The 23999-nt window shown below is 42.8% G+C and overlaps 1 long non-coding RNA gene across 1 annotated transcript in view; it reads left to right on the top strand.

Moving 5' to 3' along the window:
• The window catches only part of LOC135423408 (uncharacterized), a 98381-nt gene that overhangs the window by 30685 nt on the left and 43697 nt on the right, over nucleotides 1-23999 (top strand). The window contains exons 6-12 of the long non-coding RNA XR_010434812.1: nucleotides 1759-1885; nucleotides 5129-5226; nucleotides 8963-9066; nucleotides 9290-9425; nucleotides 9851-9962; nucleotides 13659-13886; nucleotides 23200-23389. This is a non-coding gene — a long non-coding RNA (uncharacterized LOC135423408). The remainder of the gene's footprint in view (nucleotides 1-1758; nucleotides 1886-5128; nucleotides 5227-8962; nucleotides 9067-9289; nucleotides 9426-9850; nucleotides 9963-13658; nucleotides 13887-23199; nucleotides 23390-23999) is intronic.

Genomic DNA, 23999 nt, shown 5'->3' on the forward strand with positions numbered 1-23999 from the left:
TGTGGGCTTTTGCACTAACAGCATTTCAGAGCAGTTCACTCTTTCCAGGGAATTATTCTAGATTTATTCACCACAAAGCATCCAACCATAACAACTCGGTAATTTTAAGGCCTAAGGAAAAAATGTAACAAGATGTTCAAAAATTTTGGTTTGGGATAATTGGGAGTTGTTTATATCCTTGTGCTGCTGATTATGTTGTCATATACCACCATTACTGGTGTCCTCAGGAACAGGATTAGCTTTGCTTGGAAACAAAACCTCCATTTTAACCATTTAAATGCTGGTTAATGTAGCTGGGATAATAATGGGAAGAAAAATACTCCCCTGCTGTTAGTGGATGTATCAGATCTTCAAAAATCATAGTGGTGAGGGTTGAACAGATAGATGGATAAATGAAACACACTGGGATTTTTCTGATAAAACAATCTGGGCAATGCAATTTTTCTTTAGAGCACTTAGGGCAGTGTCTCCCACTGCTCTGTAGAATCAGTTCTTGCCCTTCCTTGGCTTGAAAATATCTTTCTGTGCATTCAGGTCATATCAAGCTTTCCAAGCTGTATCTTCCTGAGGTTTTGTACCCTCCCATTATTTCTGCAAGAACCTCTGGGTTGTGGTTATCCCCCTGGCTCCCTAAAATATCTGATGGATAATTCCTGTAATGGAAATGTGTTGATTAAGGTGTGGAGCTTGTCAGAACTGCTTCTCCTCAGGTTCTCTGGGACAGCTGGAACTGGCATTTCCCACTGTTCCACTGGAGAGGATTGTATTGGGGCTGGGGCTAAATGCTCTTTACAGAGCTTTGAGGGTTAAAAAGAAGTTTAAATATTAATTACATTTGCACTCATAAGACCTTTTTAGATTTCCAGAGTGGCATATGAAACCTTCCTTGTGAGTTCATTGGGTTTTGTTGGTTCTTTCTTTCTTTGTTTATTTTTAATGCCATATCAAAACATGAACAATAAATTCTGATGTTTTTTACCAATTTCTAGCCAACCTGAGGTTTTCAGCAGTAATTTCCTTCTGATTTCATGGAAATTGGGACCTGAAATGCAGTAAGTTAGATGTACTTTGTTGAGAGAAAGTCTTGTCTTCATCCAGAGTTTTCATAACATCTAATTTAAAGTGCATCTTGAATTTTTTTTGGGGAAAATAATCTCAACAACTGTAGAGAAGAAAATGAGCCATTTCCTTAGCTTGAACCTGCATGAATTAGTGGTAAAGTGTTGATCTCTAAACTTGCAGTTTCTGAACCATAAAATCTGTTTATTTCACCCTATAAAAGAACATTTTAACTTATATGGCTATTTAAGTTTAAAAGCTATTAAGGAAGTGGGTGGGGAGAGGCAAAGCAGCAGCTTGAATCAGTAATTCAAGCTTGCAATCCAATCTTTATCTGCTGCATAGCTTGCATAGAAATCCCCCTCAATGTGGATTTTCTGTGCTTGTAGCAGTCCCACCATACAGGAAATATACAGTATATATTTCCAGCATTATCCATAATTGTAGTAAAGCTTATAAAGCAACCCATTCCTTGTGTGTTCCTGGTGATCTACAATAACTGGATATTCTTAAGTATGTGTTTGAAGAAGGGAAAAACATAACAGGAGCTGGCAGAAGTCATCTGCAGTGACTTTCCAAAGGGAGCTGGGGGAAGGTCTTTGACGTGCTCTCACTGCAGGAACAGCAGCAGCTTTGATGGAAATCCCACCCCCCTGTGTTTCCTTTGTATCTGATCTTTGGGGGGTTGTGTTTCCCTAGAGATGGAAAATCTGGGACTGAAATCATGTCAATGAGTACCTGGGTCCTGCTGCTGCCCCCTCCCTTCCCTGTGCCCTGGTGCACCCTGGAGAGAGCAGAGAGGGGCACGTGCTGGTTCCAGTGTGAGGTGAGTGTTGTCCTTTGTGCCAGGGTGGGGACAGGGAGGGAAGGCTCCTTGCCCAGGCTCTGATGCTCCTTCACACCCCCAGAGCAGCCTTGCTGCACAGTCACCTTCAGCAAAAGGGAAGAGAGGGTCTGATTCCCTCTCTGCAAAACTGGGAGCAAATTGTCAATGCTTGGAGAGGCTGTGCTTCACTTGAGCTGTGCAGGCCTTTTCTAACCACCCCTGAACTTGCAGTACCTTGCTAAAAATAGTTCAGAGCGTAACTGTGATCCCACAGTTCTGTGTTATCCCACTCACCATTCCTTTGGAAGGATTCATCCTTCCCCTCATAAAACTTAAATCAGCTTGTTCTTTGGGCCAAGGGTTGACATCATTATGATGCTACATCCTATGTAATGGTGTGAGACCTGGAAAAGCATTCACAGCAGAACCACGCTCGGAATTGGATTTGCAGCCCCTCAGCCCTGCAGCCTGGGCTCCCTCCTGCCTCCACATCTACTTGTACTTTTAAAACCTTGGAAATACCCCACAGTACCACAGCAGCACACTCCTGAGGATTTATCAAGGGTCTTTTTAATGTTCCCATTTTTCTTTCCGTGACCCCATTTGTTTTACAATGTTTGCAAGAGCAAAAGTGATTGTTTTACCAAATTAAGCTAGATTTTGTGCCAGGAACAGTGGCTAGAATCTTGTTGACAGATTTGGAAAAGATTATTCTTTCAGTACCTTTTGAATGATTTTTTTAAGGATGTCTGCCATGTACTGTTTCCAAAATCAGACCATATTTAACTGTTTAATATTATATGGCGACAGGGACAAATTAGCACCTTTCATTTTCCTATCAAAATTAACACATCCCAAGAAGACACTTCAAGAGCTACAGATCTCTCATTTAGAAACAAATGTAGGAATTTACTTAAATATGTTCAACTCAAAATCTTGACACAAATAAAGTTTGAGAGATTTGTTATTGATTTCAAAGGCCTCAGAATTTTGCCCGTTTTCACAGAATCATAGAAAGGCTTCTGTTGGAATCGACCTTAAAGATCTAGTTCCTAAATTGAGAAAATTACACACAGAGCAAAGAGAAAGAAATGTCTCTATCAAACTAAAATGACAGTATTTAGATATACTAAGGAGACAGATCTTAAAATAATTTATGTAGTTGAGAAAGCTTAAGGGCTCCGTGCAGGTGAAATGGCATAAGACTTATGAAATGCAAATATTTATAAGATTCTCTGGTTTAGTAAATGGATTCTTAAAAACTAAGAGATGAATAGCCTCCCCATGTATATAAAGAATGTGACAGCACTCTGCAGACCTTCAGAGAGCATAACATAGAGCACAAAGCATTTCTGCAGAAATCTCTTATCTCCTTGATGCTCTTGAGTCCTCCCTGGATCTCCCTGTGGATGTTGTGAGTCTTCGCTGCAACATTTCTGTCCAGACCAGCTGTTCTCTCCATTTCTCCTCCCAAATCTCTTTTGAGAGTGTATTTTCCTGCATTTCTAGATTAAATATTCCTCCTGTGTTGATAGGTGACTCTGAAGGTACTTTCTGAGCGACTGATAAGATAGAGGTACCCCTTGTTGGGAGCAGCTGGCACGGGGAGCGTTGTACAGCTGAGTGGGACTGTCAGAATTTAATTGTCTGCTTCTGTCACAGGGCTCAGCCAGCACGGGGTGGTTCATATATATATATATATTTTATCACAGTGCATTGCTGTTTTCTGAAGGATAAGATATTCCAAACCCAAACAAACTCATAATTCCAGGAGCAGGAAGGCCTCCATGGGGCTCTCCAGGCAGAGGCTTCTCCTGAGCCCTCGCTGGGCTCTGGCAGTGCCCGGGCTGGGAGCTGCTGACAGGGGATGATGAAGTGTCTGTGGAGGCTCTGGTGGCCACGGGTCACTGCTGGAAACGTGAGACTGGAATGGGCCTGGATCTAATGAGTGTCGCTGCTCCAGGGGCAGGGAACGAGCGCCTGGCACACGGCAAAGGGCCCCGGCTGCCAAGGTCAACATCCACGGGGCCTCGTGGCAATAAACAAGGGCCAAGTGAGCTTTTCCTCACACTGGATCGTGTGTTGAACCCATCACACCCATGGCACACACACACAGCCCCTCCCAGGGCAGCAGGGCAGGGACAGGAGCTCCCAGCACCTTTTCCCAGTTACATTTCCCTCTCCTTGCCATGAAATCTGCTGGAGCATCTCTTTCCTCTGCTCCCATTCTGTGCTTACCTGGCAGGATGTTCCCTTCCTTACCTTGGAACTCATCCTCCTCGTCTCCCAGGGCGAGCCCCCTTTCAGCCACCACCTCTCCTTTTATCTTCCCAGCCCGCTCGGATACACACCAAGATTCCATTTCTGCTTTGGCCTGGATTATGTTTTCCAGGCCAATATATTATGCCACTTTCACACTCCCCTCCCTGCCCCATCTGGCTCCCATCCTACCCCCATAAAGATTATTAATATCTCCTGTTTCCAAGCGATTTATTATCAGGGGCCAAACTGGTGCCATTTCCCATTTTAGTAGAGCACTGAAAATAATCCTGAGGAGTGTGCCCAGCTATAAAAACATACTTACACTGTCATATTTGCAGTTTCAAACATGCACCACTTGATAGTCTCAAAAGTGCTGTTTAATTGGGTTTTATGGGTTCTAATTAATTATACTAGGTAAAAAAATTACTTGTCCCATTACAGCTCTCTGTGGTTTACTCTGAAGAGCAATGTAATTTAGAGATAAATTGTCCTTCTCTATCCCCCTGTTCCCCTTTTCCCAGCAAGTTCCAGAATGGTTTAATTCTCCTTAAACCCAGGGATGAAGCTGAGAGAAAGCTACATTTTGTTCAGGGGACACAGCTTTTCCCAACACCCATAAACAGCTTTATATGTGACTTGAAACGATTCCACGTTCCTTCTGCTGAATCAGGCTGGTGAAATTATGAATAATCCTGTGACTTTGCACAGCTCAGGTCTGGGGGGCTGGGATTTTGCAAAGCCTTGAATATATTGGCAGTTTTGTACACTGGGGATTATTTCCTCTGATTATACAGAGATAACAGTGAAGGAAGCTGAGCATGGGTGCAGGAGTTTTTGGCTGGATGAAGGTCTAGACTGAGATTGCTTTCCATGGCCCTTTAGGGAAACAGAGTGTGAAAGGATCTGTCTGCTTTTATGGCATTTTGATGTGACTAGCAGCAGAGGAAACCTCTCAAGTTAACTCTCTATTCTGTCTTGCAGAATCATGAAGCCTGGATTATTCACACAAATTCTGGGGCAGTCTTCTGGCTTTTAAATACTTCCTCGAATGACTTGGTGAAAAATGAGGAGCCAAGCAGGTACATTCATGGTTGTTTAAAGTATACTATTAAATTACATCCCTTACTGTAATAAATTTGGTCTCATGAGGCAAAACATGAAATGTAGGAGAGCTGAAGTAGAAAACATTGTATCCTATGACAAGAGAGAATGGTTTTAAACTGAAAGAGAATAGATTTAGATTGAGATATTGGGAAGAAATTCTTCCCTGTGAGGGTGGGAGGCCCTAGCACAGGTTGCCCAGAGGAGCTGTGGCTGCCCCATCCCTGGGAGTGTCCAAGGCCAGGTTGGAGGAACCTGGGACAGTGGAAGGTGTCCCTGCCCATGGCAGGGGGTGGAACAAGATGAGCTTTAAGGTCCCTTCCAACCCAACCCCTTCTGTGATTCTATGACTTTTTCTGGAAATTAGGGAGTTAAGAGTATTAATTAATGAAAAAAGACAGGGCAAAGGAACCTCTTTCATTTGCCTTTAGAAGGCAAGTGTTACTTATTTTGGAAATTTCACTTCACTTGAAAAATGTGAAGCTTCAGTGTGTGGCAGATACCTCCAAAACTGCCCCCCAGCCCTAGGAAGGAAACTTAGTGACCTGCCCATGTCTCTTACTATGAGCACTAAAAGGTTACAGTTCTTTATGTGAGTACACAGATGAGTGGTCACTGGATCAAAGAGTTTGTAAGTCATGCTTCACTAATTTGCTTATTTTATAAAATAAATAACCAGCATGTGAGTTGCTGGAAACTTGGACCATCCTGGGTGTCCAGATCATGTGCTGGAGCAGGAGCAGTGAGGGCTGCCAAATAAAGAAAAAAAAAAGGAAAAAAGAATCACCACAGTCACACATATTACTCATCACAATCTGAAATAAGAATAATACTAAGACCTGTTTCTATTAAAGTAATCCTTTTGTGTAGTAATATCAGTTAAAAGAAATTTTAGTCCATATATCTGGTTGGTTATGTTAACAATAACTAAAACCTGCAACATTTTAAGGAATGAGTTAACAAAACAGAGCCCAACCTGAATAAACCTGAACATTTCTGGGCAGTGTTTGGGTAAGTCCAAACAAACCTGAATATCTTGGTGTTTGTACAGTGTTTATGTTTGCTTTTACATGGCTTTCACTGCCTCAGAAAGCCATTTATGAAGAGGAGACAATGAGAAACCTGCTCTTCTCATGTGATTTTCATCATCCAGAGATTTAAATGAGTGGAATCTGCTCTTTTCATGCTATTCTGTCCCCATAAATTACTCCTGGAGGCATTAAAAGGGCTTGTGAAAAACACCAATAAATAGCCAAAGCAGAAATACAAATGTTGCAAACTGCTCAGGCTGCTGTGGCAGCAGCAATGCTGTTAATTTATTGAGGAAAAGTGCTGAGGGACTCCAGGCCCGTGTCAGCTCTGCTCTGTGTGCAGCCTCAGCTTACACTGCTGAAATCAGGGCTAAAACCCTGGGTTAGGGGGCAGCTTTTATAACAGTGTCCTGAGCATCATGTCAGGAGCTGAGTTACTGTGATTGCTCAGAGGAGCAGAGGATTAAGGAAAATGAAGGGAGAAAGGAAATACCAACTGGGAAGGGTCTCCTATCTGTGTCACCTGGGCAGCTCCTGCCCTGGGGATTGAGCCTCTGTCACTGCCTGTGGAACAGTTTTTTCCTTGTATCTCCTTTATTTCCCTGGAACACTGACTGTGCACCAGGGAGCTCTGCCAGGGCCCTGCTCTGACCCAGCCCAGACTCAGTCCAGCCCCTCCATCCCAGGGACAGCAGCCCCATGAGTCAGGATCTCCTGATTCCAGGGGAATTCCTCCTGTGCTGGCTGAGCCCTCCCCACTGCCCAGCTCTGGGAAAGAGCCACTCTCAGCTCGGGGCTGGAGCTGATTTCTCACCTCCCTTCAAAAGAGAACATCCTCACACAGGGGGTTTTTGCCCTGACTGATTCTTTATGAACCAGGAGAAGCCCAACATTCACACAAGCCCCCGCGTGTCCTTCAAAGGCACTGGAGTGAAGTTTCTTGTCCCCTTGATAAGAAAACAGAACAAAATATTAGTCAGTGAAAAGGCCAGGTTGTCCAGCTTTTCCATGGCATGGAATTAGCCTGAACCCTGGTTTCCTCTCTTAGGAGTCCCCTCTGTGTTCTCCCAAGTGTGTTACCTGTGGGGGCTGCTCTGCCCCAGGTGGGAAGCTCAGAGCTGCTGCTCCTTCTTCCACAGGTTACTAGGGGGTCCTTTGGGTTAAAAAAGTTCAGTTTGGGGTCTTTTTTCATGGGTGTATGAAATGAGGCAGTCCTGTGGCTGAGGAAGGGCAGAGCTCCACTCCTCACTCTCTTATGACTAAGTTGGGAGAGGCAGAAAAGCACCTGGAAAATGAGGATACATTCCTGAGTATCACTGCACTGAAAATAACACAGAGCACATTTAATAAGTTTTTTCTAACAAAATTTAGATGCTACTGCAGTGGTATTTTAAAAATAGCTGGTGATGTACCTGTAACTAGGATTGCTTGAAACTTTCCAGGCTTCTTTATTTCCTTGTAACTCTGTCAAGCTCCAAACATTCACTCTGAAATTTCCCATGCTGGTATCAGCTCTGGTTGATTTATTTAGAACAATGTAAACCCAACACAAATAAAATTTTAAGGGGAATTTCAAAGTTTGAGGCAAGGGAGGTATAGGTGTTCTCTCGATTCAGAATGAAATGAAATCATGAAATAACTGAATTTCCTGAATACTGGAAATTTGGAGTCCTGCTCCTACATATTCCTTCAGCAGTGAACATTATAAAATACAAATGGTTTTGACTTACCCAGGCACGTACATCCTGATTTTGTGAAACAGAAGGACACAGTCAAAATGCTGAACTGAAACCTATTGGGCAGATTTTGATCACCTCTAATTTTAACTTGAAAGCTTTAATCATTTGGGCTTAGTATACAGTGCCACGTACCTTTTCCAGGTTTTGGAAAATTTCAGCTGATTATTACTCAGGAACAAGAATATAAATATACATAAATTTATATAGTTACACTTATGTAACATTCCTATCCTATATATTGTATATATCATATATATATATATAAGAATTTTTATTTTAATTAAAAATTACATTTGTATAAAAATTTACATTTTTATATATACATATGTATAATGGAGACAGTGTTCTCCTTGAAAAGCTTATTATTTAGAAAAGGGTGTCGGGAATTCATGAAATTAGGGTTTCCTGCAAAGTGTTTATTTGGCTTCCTTTTGTACCTGTGTTTGGTCTAGTCTTTAATTACAGGACCATGTGCTATATTTAGCAGAGGACCCTGGGCTCCTTCCCTTCAGAAGGTGGAGCAGCTCAGGGGATGAGTCAAAGCTGGGTAGAGGAGGAGTCTGGTTTCTGGTGGACTTTGCCTGTATTTGCTGTGGAAACAGGGAAAGTGGAGTAAAAGAGAGAGAACTGAAAGGAAAATGGGGGATCTCACGGCTGAGGCATCTCAATCCTGCAAAGCTCTCACCAAGTCTCAGAGAAGTCAATTTGAATTCTTCCCAACTGGCTATTAATTTGATTTTTTCTGTGTTCCCGTGTGCAGAGTGCACTGTCAGGGCTGTTCCTCCTGCCATGGGATGCTGCACAGAGTTAAAAACTCTGAGAAATCAATTCCCAGACATCTCAGTTTGGGTACCCAACAAAAGCAAAATGTTTTGACCTGAATCTCTTTGTGTTTCAGTTTCCCATCTGTCAAACAAGAATAATAATATCCTCTCGTTTTCCAGGGTGCTGTTAGAAGCAATGAGCCTTGTGAAAGCACTCAGATGCCATCCTGATAACAGCCCGAGAAAAGCTCACAAGAAAATCAGCAATTGTGTCTTCCAAGCAGGTTTGGAGTAGTTTGTGGTAAATAAGGCCTCAAGCCACACGCTGAAAAATGACCCTGTAACAAAATATTGAATATCTGCTTATTAAGTGAACACTGTCCATCCTGAGGTAGAATCTGGTGGAAAACAAGACATAATCCAATATTTAAAGAATGAATCATACTGCAGATGAATAAGGGTTTATGTCTATCCTTAGTTCTGATATTTGATCACTTGGTCTTGCAGATATAAGTCGTGCACGTGCAAAAGGATACCTGTGCCTAAAAACAAACAAAATCTGAATTCCAAAATGGATGTTGTTCAATGAAATGTGCAGGATCTTAAATCTTGGCTCTGCTGAAGAGATGCTTCTTGGTGTCTGGTGAGTTTTGGAAAGGAGGAGACACTGCAACTCTCCTATTTGGGAAACAATTTTCAGGTAAATGTCAAAATGTAGGTTGCTGCCTCTCCTTTGTTTTTAAGTGATGAGCAAATCTTTCCAGCTGGGAAAGCTGATAGTAGAAATAGTTTTGAAATTAGTACATGGATTCTTGCACACACCTGGATGGGCTCCTGCAAAATTTGCATGGGATATTACAGCATGTTCTGTTATTAACATTTCTTCCTATGGCTTGTGGAAGAGGGAACTCCTTGGTTCTGCAGCAATCAAGAGTAGAGCTTGCACAGAGCTAGACAGACTACTTATTAAAGATAAAAGAATATTTTGGCACAAGAACAAAGGGGTATTAATTGGCTATGAATAAATTCTGTCTGGAAAATAAAGGAAATTTTTTTTAACCACCACAGCAACAGGATCCTGGAGTATCTTCTCAGTGGAAAGGAACACGGAGTTCCCAATTCCCTCACATGGTGTCTGATGCAAGTAAAGGAGTTTGCAGATCTGAAGATCTTTTTGAGGGTAAGTAGGTCTTAAGAACATAAGAAGTTGGTTTCTAGTCCCATATCTGCCATTTCTTATTCCTAAAAACAGTCCTCACGAGGTTGATGTCTCCTTTCTGCACTTCACACAGGAGAGAGGGACTCCTGGAGGGATGAAAGAATAAATCCAATCCCCTCAGCCTCCTTAAGGAGCACTCATGAGCAGAGCAAGGAATCAGAAAGGCATCTTTCCAAATCAGACAGGTCTTAGGAAGGAGTGAAGCACTCTGCGTCCTTGTGCCCCTCTGAACCCTGCCCTGCCCTCTGAAGGGTGGGGAGCACCCATGGCAGAGGGTCTAGGGGGATACAGGGGTGTCTGTACCCCCAGGGTTTGTTCTCCTCTTCCTTTGCTCTGCTCTTTGCAAGGTAGGGCTGAATTGGCTTTGCTGACAAAGGATCCTTTCCAAACACAATAGAGGAACAATTCCAGGCCACTGTGGAAGTCACTGGGAACAAACCATGCCCCTGCCCCTGTGAGGGTGTAAAGCATCTGATTGCTGTGCCAGCAGCAGGAGGCAGCTCAGGGTGAGCCCCTCCTGCTGCTTTGCCACTATTAAGATCCAGCAGTACCTTGAGGTTTCCTCAATGGCAATAATTTGCAGGATTAAATACTTCAAGCCACTCTAAAATTAGTTCCAGGAGGCATTTTGTGCTTTCATTTCAGAGCTCTCGTGAGCCTTTCCTACTTTGTGAGTCTGCTCCAGCTAATTACCTGATGGTTACAGTGCTCCAGAAGATTTCAAGTATCTGTCTTTTCCACTGCTCTAAAGACCCAAGTGGGGTTACAGAGCAGAACTTGCACCAGGAGTGTTTGCCAAACACTGTAACGAGCTGAGACAGCTCCGTGAGATGGGCAAATAAACCACTGCAGACAAAATTACCTTTGTCCAGCGTCTCCAGCCAAGATGTAAAGCAAACTTATTTTCAGCCTTTAAAAACATCTCAGAAACCCATTGAAAGAAATTTTATGTCTTGAGCCCTCCCCATGTGTCTGATCCCTTGGGGAGGCTGCAGAATCACAGCAGGCTGTGGTTTAAGAGTTTACAAGGAATAGTGTGTATTTTATTTTGAGAACACCTGTAATTCGTGGTGCTGCTGTTTGTCCTGTGCAGGCATGTCACTGTCAGAGCCAGAGGTAGAATAATTTTTGGAGAAGTGGGAAATCTTATCACAGCAGCAAAAAAAGCACAGTTTAAAGACTGTCAGCAGAAATCCACTGGCAGTGGTATTCCCCTCTTGAAGATACACTTTGCTCCTTTGGTGTTTTTGGCCACATTTTTTGGCCCATGCTGACTATGGCTATGCCATGATCCTTTCTTTTTTCTTCCCACCCTTCCCTGGCCCCCTTGAGATGATTCACTCTCTGAATATATACATGTGTCATGTATAAAAACTCTTACTCTCCTGACCACAGCAGAATTCCAGAGGGGTTTGTTTCTCTACTTGTGATTTCAGAGGCTGATTTTTTCCACCTGGCATTGTGCCCCAAAGAAACCATCTTTCTCTCATGCTTCTCATGGTCATCACTGCTGTTAACTTCTTTTAAAACCTGCTTGCTCATTGCTTCTGAGGCATCAAGGCAGGCCCAGCTTCACCCACCAGTTCCCAGCCTTAATTTTTGGGTTTGGTGTTCATGTTGTTAAGCCTGTGGAAGTTTAAAACCCATTGCATGAATCCCAATACCAGGTGCAGATATTTTTATTCTTTGAGCCATCACTGAACAAACTGAAGGTGTTCATTCACTTACTCTGGATAAGAGATGTCCCTCCCCTCCAGGGTGTTTGGTGGAGCTGTTCATGTCCATCCCCTCCAAGTGGGTGTTTGGTAGAGCTGTTCCCCACAGTAGGTCAGTGTTTCTTTCATCAGCCATTTCTGGGAACCTCCAGCACATTGTCACACTGAAGTCATGGTTTGTAAACACAGTGACCTAACACAAAACTCTGCAAGTTCCAAGGCCCTGCTCCTGCTCCAATAGCAGGACTCAGTTGCTTCAGTATGATTTGCAGTGTTTACACTTGGATGTGATGTTTGAAAGCCACGCTCTGAGAGTGAGACCCAGCTCCCTTTGAAGTCACCGGGAGTTCCAGCCTCCACTTCCCCAGCACAGGGGTTGGGCTCTTTGTTCTTTTGTCTGCTGCAGTTTGATTGCAACGACCCAAGTGACGGGCTGGATTTTCTAACTTGTTTCCAAACTGTGCTCCTTCTGAGACCAGATTCCTCTACTGCCTGTCCCAAAAGAAGATGCCAGAGGAGCAGGGATGGAGGAAATCCGCTCAGAGCGAGTAAACAGCTCGGGAGGGCAGGCCAGCAGGATTCATTCATGCTCATTCAGCCCAGGCTGGCTGGTTGGATTCCAGTTGGAGCACTCTCTTCATTACAGGCCCCCTGGGGAATGTTAATCTGTACAGTATAAACATTTATAAACATCTACTAAATCATTACACTTCAGCTGCCCCATAAACACTCCTGAATGCTTTCCTCAGGCAGCACTGCTTGGGTAACGTGTGGCTTTTTGGAATGAGTTTATGGGTGTTTGGCACCAGCAGAAATATGGGGAGAGGGCACGGGAGGTTAAATAACATTGTTTAAGCTCCATGGCTTATTTAGGATAAGGACAGAAGCTGTTTGTGATGGATTAAAGCAGGTCTAGCTGGTGGATGTTGAGGAAAAGCCCAGGTTGTAGAGGGGCTGAGAAAGCCCTTCAGCTTTGCAGGCTGGGCTTTAGTGAAGCCATTGCCATGAACATCACAAAATGCACTTCCCACCAGTCCACTTGACACTTCCGGACCCAGGCAATACATCATCCTTCTTCTATGACTGCAACACTCACTGCCTCTGGAAGAACTGCCTGATGCAAGGGGAAAATGTAGACATAACTTCAGAAAACTGAGCCAGAACTAACATAACCCACAGAACTGTAATCAGCTGGGCTGCAGGCCCAGGGCTGGCTTGCAGAACTTACAGAACACGTGAGTATATATGTATATACACATATACAGGCAAAACCAACTGTGTTTCTGAACCAAAATGAGCATGTATATGTATTTGCATCTGTGAAGTGACAGTACTCAGTTTTGAATGCACACCTAGCAAAGCAAACCTTGAGCCTCCTCAAGCTGAACTCCTCAATTCTTGGATGTGCTCTATCCCCTTCCTCCAGGTGCTGGCAGGACTGAGCATTCCCAAGACTGGGGTCAGTGACTCCATGCCCACCTCTAGAAGTTGTGTTGAATATAGAAATAGTAAGAAAAAGCAAACAAACAAGCCAAACCTAACCAGTCTCAAATGGATAAAGGATAGTCCCCTCAATTATTAATAATTTTGTTTGCTTGCAAGGGTTTGGAAAAGCTGGGAACTGATAGAGGTGTCATTAATTACCACAAGGATTGTGTATGAGTAATGTAACATGAGCCAAAGTTAAACATGTTGTATGTGAGAGAGATGTGTTTACTGACAGCCTGATGAATAGGTAACAACTTGTTTTCTAAAAAGCATCTTAGGGAAAATTATTTAATTGGCTATAATTATGTCATATCCTACACTTGAGTGAATGTGCTGGTGTGCACAGATCTGTTTTACTTGCACATGCACAGGTATGTGGCTGGGGGGAATGGCTCAGCTGCAGAAACTGTGAGCAAGAGCCTTGTTTTGTGTCTCCTCTTTCTTGTGTTCACAGCACAGAGCCACTGCCTGCCAGCTACAGCCACAGCTGGTGGGGAAATGAGGGCACAGAAAACAGGAGATTTTTTCCTAAGTGGATCTGGATGCACAGCCCATCCCTTTCAGAACCTCAGGGCCATGGGACAGTGGCTGTGACATCTCCAGTCTGCCCTGGCTGCTCAGACACCAACATCAGCCCAAAGGGTCTCTCGAGGAAACGGGACAAGGAAACTGGTTTTACTGTGTAAGTTTAATTACCAAAACCTCCTAAACCATGAACTCAAACCATGCCCATTGTGGGCTAAAGGTGACTTCACCATATCTGTACTTCCAGCCTGCAAATCTCCCTCTGTGTGCCATCAATGTCTCTCTCTCTCTCTCTCTCTCTCTCTCTCTCATCTATATCTGTATTTTCAGTAGGAGAGGGTGGTTTTCCCTCAGATTTTCTGTGGCAAGTAACGAGGTGAGTAATTTAAAATCTTCTCTCCATGGTCAAGGATTGAGCTCACAGAAAGCATTACACATTATTAGCTGCAATTGGTCTTTTAACATCCCTCTTAGAGGGTCAATAAATGAGATTGCCCAGAGGTAAAGCAGTTGTTCTGGTGGGCAGGGTTATGTCACAGCTGGGGGCACGGCAGGGCCAGGCTGTCTGTCTGCCTGGGCAGGAGACTTCAGTCTCTAGAGTCAGTGTTCTATTAATTTTATAGTACCTTAAATTCATGTTGCAATTATGAGAAATAAGCAGAGAGAGAGAAAGATATCTCCTTTTAATATGTTTTAAAAAATCTGGAGCCTATTAACCTACTTAATTCTAATTATATTACAGCTGGACTTTTAACTCAATACTTTGCAAAAAAATTCAAAGCAAGGTAACCTGGATACACATTTTCCAACTCAACAACAGGAACATGTGGACAGGAGACAGAAGAGAGCAGAGCAACCAACATGATGCCTCAGGAGTGTCACATTATGCATTTTAGTTTTTATCTTTAAATATCCAGGCTGAAATTTAGTGGTTTAATTCAAAAGCAAAAAAGTAAATGGTTTTTCCTTAAATGTAAATATCATAAAATGCTTGCAGAAGGCACTTTTATCAACCTGGGTGAGTATCTGTGCCTACATAGCTGATTTTTAAGTTGTTCCTATCAAATTAAGGATCCAGAACATGAGCTTTTTATCCAGAAAAGTCAGCTTTCATTGTGCCAATCCTCCTTTCTCCAGTCTTGCCTGCACAGTGAAGACTGGGCATGCCTTTCACAAAAGATACTGGCCAAATTATTGCCAATAGTAAATGGGCACATGGAAAATTAAAAATGGTTCATGAACAGCAAGAAATTGGGAAAAGAGGCAAGGTCATCTGAATATAACCTGATAATTTAGTTCTTGTCGAGGAGACAGAGAAGTTGTACTTAGTCCTTGGGTTGACCCAGTGCATAGAAACAAACCCTGCAGCCACCTGTGGAGATAAGCATGGCTTCAGAGTTCCCTGGACAATGTTTTCCAACACTGAGGTACATCCAACACAGGACTTCAAGCAAATGAGCAGATTGGGCTGTGGAAACAGTTTTGCTTCCTCCTTTCCTTGTGGTGTAAGTTTGGGCAGAGGGAAAATTTTACCCTTAAAAGTTAAGTGCCATTAATGTGATTTTGGTAAGTTATTGCATCTATATCTGAGCTTTTAGCAATGTCAAACATGAGCATGAGACTCTGTCTGACTTTGCCAGTGCTTTTAAGAAGTGTTTGTACTGTCATGTGAAAAGTTCAGGTCTCTCCAAATTGGTCCCTCTTGGACTGAACTTGTCCCTGTCACAAAGTCCATGGTGTGCTCAGTCTGAAGGAGGCAGGGAAGGGAAGAGCTGTACAAACCTCTGCCTTCCAGAAAGCTCCTTTCTCGTGGCTGCAGTGGATGTGTTTTGGAGAGGGACAAGGGGAAGGCACTAAAAACAGTGCTTCTGCCAAAAGGTGTATATGCTCTTTAGCTTTTTTCCAAAGGTATGGATTCAGAGCCATTCCTTCAGAAGGAATGAGTCAGGGGTTTGATCCACGGGGTGCTTGTCCGTAGCAGTCCTGCCCACTGGCAGGGGTTTAGATTTGGACCTAAATCCTACAGCTGTGCCTATTAATAATTATTAATAATTAAGTAAAAATCCTTGGCAAAGTATTCCATCCACTGTAAACAAACATGTTCCCAATAAGAAGTGCATTTAATGGAGTTTTGCAGCATTGGTCTCCCGGGCAAACATATTAGTCTCTGTTTTCCCTCCCTGTCCTAATGGCCACAGCCAGGAGGGGGGCTGGGCTGAGCTGTGAAGGAGGCTGGTTTTTATCCACACTGAGTGGAGAGGCATAAATTGGCATTCCATATCATCTGAAAAAAAAAAGTCCCAGCAATTATTAAAAGATTCTTATCTCTTGCTCCCTACATGGATAATGAGATCCCTCTCTGCTGGACTGAGACAGGCTGTCTCTCAGCTCACTTAATGAAATGGGCCCAAGTTTGCAAATTAGCATAGCCCTGACTCCAAACGTAACCTCTTGTTGTCTAGTTGTACATCAAGGCCCCTGGCTTATGTCTTTTCTTATTAACACCCCGTAATCATGTCAACCCTCTTTAGTTTTCATTTCCTGTTTCCTTTTACAAATTCACTTCTGAGTTTTGAGCCCGTTGGATGCCTTTGGATGCGCTGAGATTTGATTTCTGTCTCCTTTTTAATGTTGGTGCAGTACAGGTTTATCAGTGGGGCTGGGGCTGGGTCAGGGACTCTGTTTTCTGTTCCATATTTTTGCTGCTTCGTTACCAGGTGATCTTAAAGCAGCTCCTTTTGTGTGTCTGTTCCCCTTCCACTTTTTGGTTTTTATACTTTAGACTGTAAAATCTCAGCAGCAGAGATGTCATCTTGCTGTGTGTTTGGTTGGTGCCCTGTCGAGTTCATTTTTGTTTCTGTGAGGATCTCTGTGTAATAGATTATTAATAATAATAGAGAACAGTGATATTGCACCCTAACAAACACAATAAGCTAAAGGCTTTCTGAGAAGTCAAGAAGGATGAACCCTTTGAAAGTCTTTTCCCCTCTCTCTCCCCTGATGTGAAACTTCATTGTTGGACCTTCAGAGAAATAAATCAAAGCAGCCGAATGAGGAGAATCCTGATTCCTTTTGCCCATGTGCAGCTGACCCACTCTGCCTTTGATAAGGCACTGCCCTTCCACTTTATCCACTACCCTGCTAATTATCCTTCACTTTCATGAGCACCAAAATCCACACACATTAGAATAAGAAAAGAAACAGGGATGTGATTAGTTGTGTACAGATAAGAAGCAGCCCACAGTGTTAGCTGGGTAATAACATTTTTCTAAGATTCCTTTTCTTTTTCTGGAATTCATTTTCTCTCACTTAGATCCATTGCAGTAAAAAGTACTTACAGTTTGTAACACAAAAGATAACTCTTCAATGCAAAGCTTTAGTGTGTGTCTTTAAAAGATTTATTCCTTTATCAAGTATTAATTTAAGAAGAAGTGCCTTGTAGGTAAGGCAGCGACATCAGTCGTAGTCTTCAGGGCAGCAGATTTATTAATTTAATAGGTTTATCCATTTTACAGCTTGGATAATCATATTTCACTAAACTGGTACACAAGGAGCCCTCAGCCCATCTGACAGCTTTATTCTTGTGTCAGTTAACAAGCACATTTTGTGCTCGTGACCTTGTGAATTGTACAAGTGTGAGGAGCTGGGGAGGAATGACAGACCCAACCCAAGGAACGTGGCAGCACTTCAGTTTTCCTGAAGGGATTAATGAAGGGAACAGTGAGGGATCTCAGCTGCAAAGGGAACCTAAGCATTTTTAATTATTTAGCTTAAGAAAATATGCAGAATTAAAAAAAATAAAACTAATGGAATGTTAACTTAAAAAGTAAGGACCTAATTGGTTTATCAAAGATATCAGTTTAACAGCAGAATCCCTCCCTGGCTAGAGGGGAGTTCTTGAACTGGGACAACTAGAGAAGAAGAACTGGGCTGGTTTTGTCCAAGGTAAATGTCTCTGTTACACACTTATGTTTGCTCCTCGTGACACTGTCCTTGCTGTGACCACTAACTTCCCTCTATAACTGTTTAAAATTCTTGAAACTGGATGAGAATTATAAGACTAAGCCAAGAATAGAGCCAGGCTTTTAAAAATGCCAAGATAAAAGCCATTTTGTAGTTAAAAACCTCATGTATACATGTGTCACTTTAAAACATTTCTTGTTTGCTATATAGGAAAGGAAGCAAGAATACACTTCTTTACGGTTTGGGCTTTTTTTCTTATTGAAACTGTTGGGAGGAAAAGAAAATATTTTCCTATTTGTTGAAAAGCTTCACTTAAAGCTGCACTTTTTGTAAAAACCACGTTTCAGTTTCTTGTTGAAGAGATGACATATTCAGGAAGAAGATATTTCCTGTGCAAAATAACATTCAACTGAAACCTAACTTCTGTTCAGAAAATGTAACATAAAAGTAGGGGCCAATCCTACTCTGCCTTTTTAATGAAAACAAAAGCTGAGCTACTTGCACTGCAGTAACTGCAAGCTCTTCAAATAGAGGAGCAAATACCTGGGACCTCATCATAAAATGGTCCATTTGGCAGCACTGAAAGAACTGAAAGAATTGTAGACCTCAGGGATTTATTTTCATTTATATTCCAACTCCTTCACACCATTCTTGACACATAAAAGGAGTTTTTTGTGCAAATCAGAATTTGGGCCATGGGGACAGGAATTTCAAAAGCCTGGATATCAGTTGGACATGACAGGGCAGAGCTGAGGTACAATGTGCTCTCAGTGGACTCTCCTCTGGATCCTGCCCTGGCATTCCCTCATTTTTGGCAGCAGGTGATGGTTGTTGAGCTGCTCCTCGCAGGTGTGAGGTCTGTCTGTCCTTCTGGATGGAGAGCACAGTCCAGCACTGGATCTGCACGTCTGGAGAACTTCCCGACCTTCTCCAGTCCTGGTCCGTGCACAGCGAGAGTGTTTGGGTTTAAAGTGTTGTGTGGAAATATTTATGTTTGCAAGGGAATTCCCTTGGAAAGGAAATATTATTAATCATGTTGCATTTTGAGCTGTTATATTTACTGAACTTTCCCCCTGAAGTACACAAACAAGTGTCACAGAGGGAAAACATTCCTCTGCTTGTTGCTGGAAATTGAATGTTCTTGCCTGCTCTGCTTTAGGAAAAGAAAGACATTACCTGAACCTTCCGTTTGGCCCTTTTTTGATTTGCAGGGCCTGAAATTCTAACTGTACCCTGCCTCTGGCCGTGTTCCCTGCAGGTCTGGCAGAACTGTTCTGAGAGATGTTCCTCCCTTGATTTTTTTGGGATCCTGTGGTTGTTTTCATGGCTGGCAGTCTGCAAATTGGGGTAATGATTCCAAAGCATTGTCATGTAAATGAAACTCCCATTTAACTTCTGACCACGTGAGGGACACAAAGAAGGTGGCCAGTTGTGTTGGAGGACACCATGGCCCATCTTACTTGAAAATGGCAAAAAAGGAGCTTTTGTTAGAGATGATATGGAGGCTTTGATCTTCCTCTTCTCTCTTCCAGCCTGGAGAACGTTGTTCCAGGACCATGCTCAGTCCCAGGGCTGTGTTATCCCAGGAATGTGTTGTCCCAGGGCTGTGTTGTCCCAGGGCTGTGTTGTCCCAGGAATGTGTTGTCCCAGGGCTGTGTTGTCCCAGGGCTGTGTTGTCCCAGGGCTGTGTTGTCCCAGGAATGTGTTGTCCCAGGGCTGTGTTGTCCCAGGGCTGTGTTGTCCCAGGAATGTGTTGTCCCAGGGCTGTGTTGTCCCAGGGCTGTGTTGTCCCAGGGCTGTGTTGTCCCAGGGCTGTGTTGTCCCAGGAATGTGTTGTCCCAGGGCTGTGTTGTCCCAGGGCTGTGTTGTCCCAGGGCTGTGTTGTCCCAGGGCTGTGTCAGAGTTGGCTGTGGGTGCATTACCAGTTGGGAGCCCTAATTATTATCAATTTGCAGATTGCCTTGAATGTCTTATTAAAATTCGTGTGGAATGATTGATCATAATCAAAAAATTAATCACCAATCAGCCCTGGCAATTAACATTAGCAAGTCTATTTGCATATATCTGATAATTTATGCTGCTGCTGGAAGAAGGGACTTTTGCTGAATATTATTGATTAGGAAAGAAGAGCCAGATGCTTCTGTCACTGGGACATGAGGCTTTATTAGACATGTAGTGTGTGAGGAACTGAAGGGCATTTCCACAGTCTGCTGTAACATGAGCATCTTCAAGTGTCTAGAAGGAATTTCTTAAATATTAAAAGTGGGATATTTTGCTTTAAAAAAGCTTTGACTTTTGGCTCTTATTTACTGCAGGTACTTTAAATCCATTAGGAGGAAAACACATGATAATATCAGCCTCAATAGTGAGATTTACATTACAAGAAGTTACTTAATAGATGTAGTTATTTACTGTTATGAATAAAGAATTTCCAGGCTTGCAATTAGTTTGATTAATAGTGCTATTTAAGCTTTGAAGAACTGCATAACAAAGTCCTAGAAGTGGCTGACAATAGTCTGCACTGTTCAGTCAATGAATTTTGCTTAATAAATTTATAATCTTACTGCATTTTTTCTTTTTAAACTGATACTTCTATTAATGCATTTGTAAAGAGAGGTTTATTATCCATATCAGCAACATTGATTTTGTTTTCAAATTGTCTTGAAATGACTTGTAGGGTAACACATCTGATTGAAATGTTCTGAGTCTGGTCACATCTCCTGGTATTTTTTTGCATTGGAGTCTTTGGTTTTGTTCAACACAGGGCGAGCAATATTTTATGCTTAAAATATATTCATTTCCCTTCTTCACCCAACTGATCTGAAGAGTGGAAGTTTGCTGGGAGCTGTTAATTATCCCGTGTTCTGACTTTCTCCAGGGTTTCTGCAGCCAGCAGTGATGCACTGTTTACTTTGCAGTAACCAGAGAACCACGGCTGATTTCAGAACTGAAGGGACATCAAAATGCTAAAATAGATCTGAATCTTGTAAATCTGTACTGACCTTGGTGGGGAGGGGGGATCTCTGTTGCCTTCAGCTGGCTTGGGTAAGGAAAAAAAACAAGTCATCTCACTTGGGGTAGTTTTGAAGTTTTGAGCTTGAGGATGGAAATTAGAGACACGTTACAGAAATATTTGAGGCTTATTACTTGGAGGGGGTGGACTCTGGGTGTCCTGAAAACTGGGATAATCTAAAAGAAATAATCTAAAAATCTCACCTTGCATGGTTGTCCTAATTTACCTGATCTAAAGCCTGATTTTAATGACTATTAAGCATAGACCTGCGAAATCTTTTCCTCCCTTTTCTTCTCACAGCCTCTTCCACCCAAAGCCAGATTGTCCTGTGCATTCCAGCCAGGCTGGAGCAGAGACCTGCTCTGGGACCAGTTTGTGCTGTGTATGTGTGTGACTGTCAGTGCTGTGTCCCCTGGGAAGTGCAGGCTGGAGTCAGGACCTTGCTCCCTGTGCTGTACAAACCCCAGACAAACCCACCCCTTGGCTTGAAGCTTTATTGTTTTAATCTCAGTTCTTTTCAATTTGGGTTCAAGTGACTGTTCTCAACACTACACCCATCTGTGGACAGCACTGTGAGTATGACAGCCTGAAATGAGCTCCTTGTTCCAATCACAATAAAGTATATAAATCACCCAAATGATTCTTGTGAATAATTCTCCAATCTATTGTTACTCGTCCCCCAGAAATAACAATGTAGTAGTGCTGGTGGCAATTAATTTTTTTTTTCTGCAAACATGTTAAAATGAAATGTCTTTGTATCTTCTTTCAAAAAGGCAAAAGCAAATCCAGAGTGTTGAAATCTTGCTAATGAAAACTGAAAACTCTTTTTGAATTTCACAGCTCTTATTAGTTTTTAAAAAAACAAACAAAACTAACTCCTAAACTAACTCCTAAAAATTCTCCTGTTGTTTTTATAACCAGCAGCAGCATTTTCTGTTTGTTTGTTTCTTTACTTGAAAAAAATGATCAAAGTTACTTGGTTCTACTTGATTCTAACTCAAAAGTATTACTTTGAAATGTGACTTAGCTTTTGTCAAGCAAGTAAAAATGATCATTTCTGTTCTGTATACACTTAGAGCTAATACTTCATAAAAGCTTCTCCTCTGATGGGGTGACAACATATATAGACTGTACACAACCAGCGAAGGGTTTTTCTGTGTAATTTATGTGCCCCAGCCACACACTGAGCCCCTGCCCTGCCGGGGAGGAGGAGGTAAATCAATCAGGGGTGATTTCCAGTGAACAGCCATATCACATCTACCACCCATTTGCTCTTGGCTGGCTGAGAAATGAAGCAATTTAAACCTATTGGGTCACGCTGAAATGGGGGCCAAAATCTTCTCAATGTGCTGCACACAAGGGAGCCTCATTTCATCTTCATTTGCAGGGCCCGTGGGCAGCAGTGTGGCCCTGCAGTCCATCAGTGTCTCTGGCACTGACCCTGGCTCCTGCCTGCTCAGCTGGTGCCAGAGGGGCAGAAAACAACTTTTTGTGGTATGGATGTGGAGACTCCGGGCTGGAACATTTTGGATCTACTGAAAAAAATATGGAGGAAAACACAATTAGTGCTCAGTTATAATGCAGATATGAAGATAAGCTTGTGAAATACAAATTTGTGGTGGAATATGAGATGGGAAAATAAATGTTTTCCACTCGCTTAATGTTTCATATAATCTTGGATGTGTTCCACTGCCTGACTGTTGTGTTTTCAGAATATTTCCACATCTGTCTCAAAGCCTTACCCTTCTCAAATGGACCAAGCAACTAGTTTCTTAGTTAAAATAATAATAATAATAAAGTGTAAGAGCACCCCAAGTGTGCTGAACCTTCCCACAGCTCGTGCTCTGTGGAGAAGAGAGCACCTGGAAAGGCTCAGAACTGGCCCACCCCCCAGGCAGGAGTAACACACAGCATGTGTTCCCCGGTGGGTTTTCCTGTTTCTTGTTGCTTCATATTAAAGATGGAATTCCATATGGACTTTTTAATGGTTGCTTGGAAATTGGATGTCTGTCACCCCAGAGGGATGTATTGGAATTCTGCACCTGATTGCATTTCTCCCTTCTCCCCCCAGGAGGAGTCAAAGGTTATGGTTCAGAGGGGAAGGAGTTTGCAGACAGCAGGTTCTCCTCAAGCTGAGAGGAGGCTTCTTCTCTTTACCAGCGTGGGCAGGTTATGTGTGGATGTAAAGAGTTGCTTGAGTTTGTGTATGTGAATTTAGGAATCTGATCCAAAATAAACTGACAGGAACAAAAAGCTGAGGCTGACCCCACAATAAATTGTTCTCTTCATCTAATTGGCAAGAGGAGTAAAGCAAAGCAAGCAGATATAAAGCAGCAGTTCAGAGCTAGGCACAAATTTCTATCCAAATCTCTTGTTTTCTATACCTGCTTAAGGAAAGAATAAAAGGCTTTTTCTGAACTCTTAACACTTCTGAATATCTTTTTGGAAATTTCAGAAATAAGAATATTTTCTGTTGCATTTTTTTTCTCTCCAGTGTGATGTTCCTGTGGTGCTGTTCTCCCTCTGGGCAGTGATGCACAGCAGGGACTTATCCAGATGATCTGAGGAGGAGCCACCTCACCAGTGTAAGACTGTAAGAGCTTCTTCACCCTGTTTTGGTCCAAGTTCCTGAGCTGATATCTCTGCACAACGTGTTGCTCATCAAACACCCCAACTGTCCTCAGGTGAGCCCATTCCAGCTCCCCAGTGTGTGTTGTGATGCTCTGACTGAATTACCTTCATTACACCTTGGTAGTGGTTTGTGCCTTGGCAATGCTGCTTTCTCCATGTCCCACTGGCAGTTCAGGCAGCAGAGTGAAGGTCCAGGTCCCTGGTGTGTGATTCTCCTTGGAGCTTGGGCTGGTCTGTGCCAGCCAGGGGCACACAGGGTGGTTGTGGCACAGTCTCGTCCCCAAATCTTCCCCCAGAGCCCTGGGCTGCTCTGCCTGCAGTGCCTGCAGTGCTGTTACATGGCAGGAGTGGGGAGGGCACCGAGTGCCAACATCCTCTGGTGACCCTGAACTGCTGAAGTGTGACTCTGCAAGTTATTCCAGTAAATCTGCTCCCTCCAGTTTGGTTTGGGAGAAAGAAATCTGTCCTTGCCTCTGGGTGATGGCATGTGGAACAGTGACGAGCAGTTAGCAGCAGTATTTCCAATTCCAAATATATAGAAATCATGAATAAGGTTTCCAAGTCTCAGAAATAATTAAATAAGTTTTTAGAAAGAATATTTCAGGTCATGTCGGGTTTCTGCCTTCTCAACTCTTTTAGGTGCAGTTGGTTTACTTGTGAAGT

The sequence above is a fragment of the Pseudopipra pipra genome, chromosome 17, assembly GCF_036250125.1.
Source record: "Pseudopipra pipra isolate bDixPip1 chromosome 17, bDixPip1.hap1, whole genome shotgun sequence".
Classification (NCBI taxonomy): Eukaryota; Metazoa; Chordata; class Aves; order Passeriformes; family Pipridae; genus Pseudopipra; species Pseudopipra pipra.